Source organism: Vulpes lagopus, chromosome X, assembly GCF_018345385.1.
Source record: "Vulpes lagopus strain Blue_001 chromosome X, ASM1834538v1, whole genome shotgun sequence".
Taxonomy (NCBI): Eukaryota; Metazoa; Chordata; class Mammalia; order Carnivora; family Canidae; genus Vulpes; species Vulpes lagopus.
The window spans coordinates 84214898-84225895 of NC_054848.1; positions in this window are offsets into that span (position 1 = coordinate 84214898).

Sequence of the window (10998 nt, forward strand, 5' to 3'; positions counted from 1 at the left end):
AGTGGTTTCAGAGCTAGAACTACATTTCACTTCTCTCTAAGCATTAAGTTCAATTATAAGAGGACAAAAATAGGGGCACCTGGGTGGCTAAGTCAGTTAAGCCACTTGATTTTGGCTCAAGTCATGATCTCAGGGTCATGGGATTAAGCCCCACTTTGGCTCTGCCCTCAGTGGGGAAAGTTTGCTTGCAATTTTCTCTCCACTCCTCCCCTCCCCACTCTCTCTCTCTCAAATAAATAAATAAATCTTTTTTAAAAAGAGGACAAAATATACATCACAAAGTGGTGAAGAATAGAAAGTTAACTTATCAAAATGCTTATTTGGCCATAGAGTAGGTACTCAATAAATGGCAACTATTATTAATAGACTTTAAAAAAAATTCTGGCCTACCAAAGCACCTTCAATAGTAGCCACTACTCTGAGTGAATTCTGGTTGGCAGTCCAAATGCAGAGAAATGTTTCTTCCATAACCATGTAGCCATTGTTGGAGACCTGGTCCTGTGTAGGACAGGCAGCTGGTTCTAGTTGGTGAAGTGTGCAGACAATGTGACAACATCCCAATTTTTCTCCCATCTATATCCAAAAGCAAGAAATCTTTGCTCACTAACACCATTGGCTTGCATGTGGGTATAGCAACCAGTTATGCTTTCTGTATTGGTAAAGTCTTGTGCTGTGCAAAGCAAGCCCATGCCTCCCATTTGTATTTCAAGCCTCATCCATCTTTGGCTGAAATAAAGTTTTTTTTTTTAAAATTACCAAGTCCCTTCTTATATTGCCAAAGACTTTGTGTAATATCTTAAAACCTTAAGACAATACTCTTAGGGAAAACCCAGCTATTTCAGTTTATTTAGCAGGAGACGTTATAGCATCCATCTAAGACATGGTTGACCCATAATTGAATTGTAGAATTAAAATCAGGCAATTGTATTGTATCTAACAATTAATAACCAAAGTTAAGGCATATACTTAGTGACTTCAATCTAGTGCTTTCTACACTCGATAGGTATTCTAAACACAACATCTCCAAATAAACGAGAACTTTAAATGATACACTGGACCAGATGGATTTCACAGATATCTACAGAACTTTACATCCAAACTCAACTGAATACACATTCTTCTCAAGTGCACATGGAACTTTCTCCAGAATAGACCACATACTGGGTCACAAATCGGGTCTGAGCCGATACCAAAATATTGGGATCATCCCCTGCATATTCTTGGACCATAATGCCTTGAAATTAAAACTAAATCACAACCAGAAGTTTGGAAGGACCACAAACACGTGGAGGTTAAGGACCATCCTGCTAAAAGATTAAAGGGTCAACCAGGAAATTAAGGAAGAATTAAAAAGATCCATGGAAACTAATGAGAATGAAGATACAACCGTTCAAAATCTTTGGGATGCAGCAAAAGCAGTCCTAAGGGGGAAATATATCGCAATACAAGCATCCATTCAAAAACTGGAAAGAACTCAAATACAAAAGCTAACCTTACACCTAAAGGAGCTAGAGAAAAAACAGCAAATAGATCCTACACCCAGCAGAAGAAGAGAGTTAATAAAGATTCGAGCAGAACTCAACGAAATCGAGACCAGAAGAACTGTGGAACAGATCAACAAAACCAGGAGTTGGTTCTTTGAAGAATTAATAAGATAGATAAACCATGAGCCAGCTTTATTAAAAAGAAAAGAGAGAAGACTCAAATTAATAAAATCATGAATGAGAAAGGAGAGATCACTACCAACACCAAGGAAATACAAACGATTTTAAAAACATATTATGAACAGCTATACACCAATAAATTAGGCAATCTAGAAGAAATGGACGCATTCCTGGAAAGCCACAAACTACCAAAACTGGAACAGGAAGAAATAGAAAACCTGAACAGGCCAATAACCAGGGAGGAAATTGAAGCAGTCATCAAAAAACTCCTAAGACACAAACGTCCAGGTCCAGATGGCTTCCCAGGGGAATTCTATCAAACGTTTAAAGAAGAAACCATACCTATTCTACTAAAGCTGTTTGGAAAGATAGAAAGAGATGGAGTACTTCCAAATTCGTTCTATGAGGCCAGCATCACCTTAATTCCAAAACCAGACAAAGACCTCACCAAAAAGGATAATTACAGACCAATATCCCTGATGAACATGGATGCAAAAATTCTCAACAAGATATAGCCAATAGGATCCAACAATACATTAAGAAAAATATTCACCATGACCAAGTAGGATTTATTCCCGAGACACAAGCCTGGTTCAACACTCATAAAACAATCAATGTGATTCATTATATCAGCAAGAGAAAAACCAAGAACCATATGATCCTCTCATTAGATGCAGAGAAAGCATTTGACAAAATACAGCATCCATTCCTGATCAAAACTCTTCAGAGTGTAGGGATAGAGGGAACATTCCTCAACATCTTAAAAGCCATCTACGAAAAGCCCACAGCAAATATCATTCTCAATGGGGAAGCACTGGGAGCCTTTCCCCTAAGATCAGGAACAAGACAGGGATGTCCACTCTCACCAGTGCTATTCAACATAGTACTGGAAGTTCTAGCCTCAACAATCAGACAACAAAAAGACATTAAAGGCATTCAAATTGGCAAAGAAGAAGTCAAACTCTCCCTCTTCACTGATGACATTATACTCTACATAGAAAACCCAAAAGCCTCCACCCCAAGATTGCTAGAACTCTACAGCAATTTGGTAGTGTGGCAGGATATACTTCAATGAAGCTGATTAAAAAGAAACTACATGGGAGCACCTGAGTGGCTCAGTTGGTTAAGTGTCTGACTCTTGATTTTGGCTCAGGTCATGATCTCAGGGTCATGAGATCAAGCCCCAGGTCTGTCTCCGCACTGGGCATGGAGCCTGCTTAAGATTCTCTCTCTCTCTCCCCCTCTGCCCTTTCCTGCCTCTCTCTCTCTCTCTCCCTCCCTCTCTCTCTCAAAAAAAAAAAGAAACGACATGATTGTGAGTAAGCATGTGTGTGTGTGTGTGTGTGAATGTGTGTATGTATATATAATCTGATCACTTCTCCCTACTTTCATTGCTACCAATCTGATCCAAGTCATCTTCATCTCTTGTTTGGATTGTTGTAAAAGCCTCTTAACTGGTCTTCTGGTCTCTACCCTTTTGCATGTTACATGCCTAACTGTAGTCTTGACATGACATTCAACATAAATCAAAACTCTCTAAAAGATCCACATGCCTTTTAAAAACAAGATCCTTTTAATGACTTCCATGGCCCTCTACTGTGTGTACCATCCCCATCTTATCTTATCCCATTCTGTTCTCTCCTTCACTCATTCAGCTCCACACACAGTGGTTTCTTGGCTATTCCACAAATGTTTCAAGCATGTGTTTGCCTCAGAGCCTCTGTGATGGCTCTCTCTCTAACTGGAAAACTCTCCCTTCAAATATCCACATCTCGTGTCTCACTTCCTTCAAGTCTTTGCTCAAATATTTCCTTTTCAATGAAACCTACCCTGATTACCCCATTTTAACTGCCCTTCCCTGACCAAAACTCTTAATATGCTTTCCCTGGTCCTTTATTCCATGACAGCTATTAACTTCTTTCACACTCTACCATTTGTTTGTTTATTTTCTCCATTACCTAACTCTTCCTAGTTGAATGTAAGCTCGAGCAGGGTAAGTATCTTCTTTTGAATTCCTTGAGGCATCCCCAGGCACAAAGTAGGCACTCAGTAAATCTTAGTTGACTCAGCAAATGTTGACTGTTCCTTTCTTCTTTTTTAAAAAGATCTTAGTTATTTATTTGATAGAGAGCATGCACTTGTGCATGTGTTGGGGGAGGGGGGAGGAAAGGAGGAGGGAGAGGGACAATCAGACTGTGCTGAGTGTGGAGCCCAATATGGGATTTGATCCTGGGGCCTTAAGATCATGACCTGAGCCAAAACCATGAGTCAGAGGTTCAACTAACTGAGCCACCCTAGGGGCCTGGCTGTTCCTTTCTTCTTGAAAACCTGTCTTCTCTTGGTCCTGTGAACACTCTCTCCTTATCATTCCCTCACCTCTCTGTCACATCTCCAATTCTCTTTCCAGAATCCTACTTCTAGCAATCCTTTACATATAAGTGTCCCCCCAGGATTCTTTCATTTTTTTAAATTTACACCCAGGTCTCCAGCTCTCACCTATACCTTAACTCTCAAATGATTATCTCCTGTCCAGATGTCTTTTTTGAGCTTCACACTCTAATTATAAATCCATCTACTTACTTGATATTTCCACTAATGTGTCCCAAAATCATTTGATACTCAAGTTGCCCCAAACTGAATGCATTATCTCCTATTCACCATATCAGATTCTCTCCTTACATTCTCTTTCTTACCACCACCCAAGTCAGAAATCTAGGCATCATTCTTAAATTTCTCCTCATCTTACTTTCCCTACTATTTTCTCAGTTACCACGTTCTCTTGATTCCTTCTGTTAAGTATCTCTTAAACTATCCCTTACTTTTTACCCTCTCTACCTCATGACTACTGCGGAATATTGCAGCTATCCAGGCCTTAGGGACTGGTCAGTCAGCTTCCACTCTTGGCATTCTTCTGATTCACGTTGTTGCTAGATGGCTTTTTCTAACAAGTAAATCTGACTACATCATAATCCTGTTTAAATCCTTTATCTGGCACCATCAGAATGGACCTCTTGCTCTTCAGAGTATCCCCTTCATGTGGGTCTTCACACAAAGTTCAAGAGCTTATTGAGGCACCTGGTTGGCTCATCAGTTAAGCGTCTGCCTTCACCTAAGGTCCTCGGATAGAGCCCCACATCAGACTCCCTGCTCAGCGGGGAGTCTGCCTCTCCCTCTCCATCTGCCCTTACCCCCCACTCCTGCTCTCTTTGTCTCTCAAATATGTAAATAAAATCTTTTTTTTAAACTTCAAGAGGTCACCTAATAATACTCCTTGAAAAGAAACCATGACCCTGGATTATAGATCCCTGGAGAGATATGGGAACCACATATGAAAGTCACATCAAGACATCAAACTTACTGACCCCTAAGCTACTAGGAAGTAAAAAAAAATGGTGAAGAACATTGGCTATCATTTGTGACTCTAAACTCTTCCTGTATGATAATCCCACAGGAAACATATATAAACCCAAGGATGTAATTAGTTCTGAGGCTGAGAACTCACAAATTGATTAGGAAGAAGAGGAGACATTTTTGCAGTGAGCATCATTCAGAGGAATCATACAGTGTTCCCCATTCCAGGGTGTTTGGATTTGTCCTTCCTGTTGCTGAAGGTTAACCTCCCTCCTGAAAAGTAAGCTAACTCTCCTCTTATTTTGATGTTCTGAGAAGGCATGGTCCTTGAAAAATAACCTGGATGGGTTTGATGTATTCAGAATTTTTGGAAATAGCCCTATAGTGGCCTAGAGCTATAAACACAGAAATCTTCCACTATGTAGTAAAATGTTCTTACACAATTATCACTGAGAGCTTCATCTTAAATAGTTTACTAGCTGAGAAGTTCTGTACTGAAATTCAAAAGTAGGAGTGTTGTTAGTTTGGTTATAAGTTCAGCCTTGGGATAAAAGGTAATGTTCTTTTGGGTAGAGCTCCTGCAGAGAGATGGACACTGCCAGGGGCGAGGTCAACTTGGATAAGGAACCTGGCACAGACTATGAACTTTTCTTGTGACTCTCAACATCTCTAAAGAACTTCTGGCAACAACTCAATTGCCTAAGAGTCCAGAGAAAGGAGAAAAGACTCTATGCCAGGTCTGAGCAACAGGGTTAGAAAGGTATTTGGATAGATGCTTTCTGACTGTCAGTGGTCTCAGATCATGGGAGCAATGGGTATATCAAAGGCTCTGAAGTTAGAATAACTTTGATTCAAATCCCACCTCTGCCACCTAACAATCCTGTGAGTTTGATCCAATTCTGTGAACTTCCTTAGCATTGCACTTCCTTATCTGTAAAACTGGAATAGTTATACCCATGTAAAGTGTTGTTGTGAAGATTGATTGAGACTATATTGTGAAGAAATGCGGGGTACAAGACTTGGCAAACAGTATCCTCTTGATCAATGATAGTTTTCCTCTACTCTTCTCCAGCTTGAGACTGCATGAAAAGTGAGTCTGCAAAACCAAGAATTCTCAGGATTAGACCTACCCTTTTTTGATATGGCCCAGTTCTAACAGTGAAATCTTTGTTTCTGTTTCTAAAGGACCAACTATAGGGAGATATGGGGTGCTCATTGAGAGAAAAGCCCTGCAAGGAGGGTAGTATATCATTTTGTAAATAAATAATAGTTTTACTTTTATTTATAAATTAATACATGTCCCATATTAATTTAAATGCTATTTTATAATAGTATGGCAGCATTCACTAAATTGATGTATAAATTTAGTACAATTCTTATCAAAATCTCAGCAGGTTTCTTTGCAGAAATTGTAAGCTTATCCTAAAATGTATATGGAAGTGCAAGAAGACCAGAATAGCCAAAACGATTTTGAAAAAGAAGAACTAAATTGAAAGTCTCACACTTCCTGATTTCAAAACTCAATACAAAGCTACAATAGTCAAGGTAGTGTGATACTAGCATAAGGATAGACTTTCAGATCTATGGGATAGATTTGATATCTTAGAAATAAGCCCATACATTTGTGGTCAGTTCGTTTTTAAAAAGAGTGTCAAAACTATTCACCTGGAGGAAAGAATAGTCTTTTCAACAATGGGAGCTAGGACAAATGGATATCCACATGCAAAAGGATAAACTTGTATCCTTGCCTTACACCACATACAAAAATTAATTCAAATGGATAAGAGCTAAAACTTCAAAACTCTTAAAAACATATACACATAAATCTTGTGACCTTGGATTAGGCAATGGTTTCTTAGATATCATGCCAAAAGAAAAATAAATTAAAAATCATCAAATTAAATTTTTTTGTGCTTCAAAGGACACCATTAGGAAATAGAAAAGACAACCTACAGAATGGGAGAGAAAACTTGCAAGTCAAATCACTTATATGTTAAATGACTTAGATCCAGAATATATAAAGAACACTTACAACTTATTAATAAAAGGACAAATAGGGACGCCTTGGTGGCTCAGCGGTTGAGCATCTGCCTTTGGCTCAGGGTGTAATCCCGGAGTCCTGGGTTTGAGTCCCACATCGGGGTCCCTGCATGGAGCCTGCTTCTCCCTCTACCTATGCCTCTACCTCTTTCTGTCTGTGTGTGTGTGTCTCTCTCGTGAATAAATAAATAAAATCTTTAAAAAAATAAAATAGAGTGACAAATAATTTCATTTAAAATGGTCAAAGGATCTGAATAGGTATTTTTTCCAAAAAAGATGCACAAAGTCTAATAAGTACATAGAAAGACGTTCAACATTATTTTCCATCCAAGAATTGCAGATCAAAACCACAATGAAACATCACATACTAGGATAAAAATTATGAAGAAGACAAATCTCATTGGAAAAAAGATCAGGGACACCTAGGTGGCTTAGTCATTTGGGCATCTGACTCTTGGTTTTAGTTCAGGTCATGATTTCAGGGTCGTGAGATCAATCCCCCCATCGGACTCTGTGTTCAGCATAGAGTCTGCTAGGGAATCTCTCTCCCTCTCCCTTTGCTCCTCCCCCTACCCCAGCTCTCTCTCTCTCTCCCGCCCTCTCAAATGAATGAATAAATAAAATCTTATAAACAGAAAAATAGATCAGATTCGTGGTTACTAGAGGCAGTGGTTGGGGGAGGGGAAATTGGATGAAAGTGGTCAAAAGGTACAGACTTCTAATTATAAGATAAATAAGTAGTAGGGATGTGATATACAACACAGTATAGTTAACCCTGCAGCATAATATAAAGGAAAGTTGTTAAAAGAGTAATTCCTAAGAGTTCTCATCACATGGAGAAATACTTTTCTTTTTACTGTATATAAGACTATGAATGTTAAGTAAACCTATTATGCTAATCATTTCACAATATGTATAAATCACACTGTATATCTTAAACATCAAATCATCATGTTATATACCTCAGATGTATGCAGTGATATATGTCCATTATTTCTCAATAAAACTGAAAAAAAGAAGACAGAAAACAAGTATCGACAAGGAAGTGGAGAAATTGGAATCCTTATATATAGCTGGTGTGAATTCAAAATGGTGTAGCTGCTCTGGAAAATAATCTGTCAGTTACTCAGTTAAGCATAGAGTTACCATGTGATCCAGCAATTCCATTCCTAGTTATATATACCCAACAAAATTAAAACCGTATGTCCACACAAAAACCTGTACATGAATATTCAAAGCAGCATTATTCATAATAGGCAAAAAGTGGAAACAACTCAAATTTCCATCAACTGGTCAGTGAATAAATAAAGTGTGGTATGACCATACATTGGAATATTACCTGGCAATAAAAAGAAACAAAGTATTGATTCATGCTACAATATGAATCTTAAAAATTCATGAATGCATGAATGAATGATGAAATTTAAAAATATCATGCTGAATGAAAAGAAGCCAGACCAAGAAAGGCCACATGTTGTATGATCCCATTTATGTGAAACGTCTAAAATAGGCAAATCTATAGAGAGTGGATTAGTGGTTTCCTAGAGTGGAAGGGAGGAAGGTTGGGAGGAAGTTGGAAGTGACTGCTAATGGGTACTGGGTTTCTTTTTGGAAGAGGTGAACTTGTTCTAAAATTAATTACAGTGGTGGTCGCTCAACTCTGTAAATACACTAAAAGCCATTAGACTGCACACTTCAAATTGGAGAATTGTATGGTATAGTAATTATATTTCACTAAGGCAGTTATAATACAAAAGTGATACATATTCATTGTAGAAACAGGAAAAAATTCAGAAAAGTAAAAAGAAAAAAACTCAATTTACCTTTTTAAAAAAACTTTCCATTTTCTAGTTGTCTCAGGACAATCCTTACTCCTAAGAGTTTCCTCAAGATTGAGTTAAAGGTGCTTACCCTGCAATAAAAGACCTTGCACGATTCATTCCATTTACTCCTCCAACGCCATCTTTCATCATTCCCAAGTTGGGTTCGTATGTTTCAATTCTAACTAATTGTTTTTCTCCAAACATCCCATGCTCCCTTGAAAGTCAGGTTCACACATCATTCTCCTGCCTGCGATTGTTGGTCCCTCTCTTCTTCATTTGGTTAATTCCATTGACCCATTAAGATTAGCTTAGATATCACTTCCACCAGCTTTTCCTGACCCTGGGGGATTAAGTGTATCAAATCATTCACACTATGTACGTTTTTAAGATGAAAATTTAAATTAAAAACATATATGCTAACTGAAAAATGAAAAAATATTAAAGAGACCTCCAAGATCTCTGGGACAATATCAGAAGACAAAGAAAGTCCAAAATTTATGTAATTAAAGGCACAGAAGGAGCATAAAAGAGATTGGTGCAGAAAGTAATTTTTGAATGAACAATTTCTTCAAATTTTCCAAAATTTGCTCATAGACATAAATTTACGGATTTAAGAACTCTGTGAACTCCAAACTGTATAAAATTAAAGAAAATCATTCCTAGGAAGATAATAAAACTGCTCAACACGAATAAAGAAAAATCTTGAGAGCAGCTAGAATTGACATAATACATATGATAATAATAATCTGAAATACTGCAGATTTCTGATCAGACACCATGGAAAGCAGGAGACAAAGGAATGTCTTTAAATTGCCAAAAGAGTGTGACACCTAGCTGGCTCAGTTGGTAGAGCATGTCTCTTGATCTTGGGGTCATGAATTCAAGCCCCCTTTGAGGGTAGAGTTTACTTAAAAAAATTAAATTGCTGAAAGAACTGCCAAACTAGAATTCTATATCCAGTGAAAATTGACCAGGTGGTCAAGAATAAGGGCAAAATAAAGACATTCTGAGGTGAAGAAAACTTGAGAGAATTTGAAAACTGGTCTCAATAAAATACTGAAAGAAGTTCTTTAGGCTGAACATAAATGATACCAAGGAGAATCTTGGAACTTTCAGGAATAAAGAGAAACAAATATAAAATGGCAAATATAAAAGACTATTTTCCTCCTCATAAGTTCTTAAAAATATATATGACCAAAAGCAAAAAATAAAATTATAACATTGTCTGGGAGCGTTTCTAATGTATTTAGATATAACACCTATGAAACTTTAAAGGACCAGTCATGGAGTAAAGTGGTTGTAAGGCTTTAATTCTTAAAAATGTATTTACAGGGGTGCCTGTGTGGCTCATTCAGTTAAGCATCTGACTCTTAGTTTTGGCTCAGGTCATGATCCCAGGGTGATGAGATGGAGCCTTGAGTCAGGCTCTGCACTCAGCGGGAAGTCTGAGATTCTCTCTCTCCCTCTCCCTCTGCTCCTCCCTTTGCTCAGTCTTTCTCTCTCTCAAATCTTTTTAAAAATGTGTTTATAGGGGCACCTGGGTGGCTCAGTCGGTTAAGCATCTGCCTTCAGCTCAGGTCATGATCTGAGGGTCCTGGGATCAAGCCCTGTGTAGTATGAAAATAATGAATGTGATCATTAATCCCCAAAGCTGACTCAGGCCACTTTGTATTATTCCTTTTCTTTCTCCCCTCTTTGCCTCCCCAGGCAACCAATGATAAGTTTCATGTTACTAGAGAGCAGTTTGCATTTTCAAGACTTTATATGAATCAAATCAAGCAGGTTATGCCCACTTTTTCTGGCTTCTTTCACTCAGCATAATGATTTTGAGATGAATTTGTGTTATCAAATACATAGTGGCATGCATTAGTCTGTTGGATCCCTTTTGGAAAGACAAAGTGCACTGACAAATTATATCTGTGCACATGTAAGTACCTATGTGCACACATACATGAGAGAGGTAAAGATTCCAAGAGATGCATTTTGTATATGCTGACTGCATAGTTCTTGGTATAATATTGTGGATATACAGCTGGTATTACAAATGTAGGGAAGATACTTCCACTTTCTGAGGGCCAGCATATTTTCCTAGAAAAGCTTGAGGTCTAGGAGTCAATAGA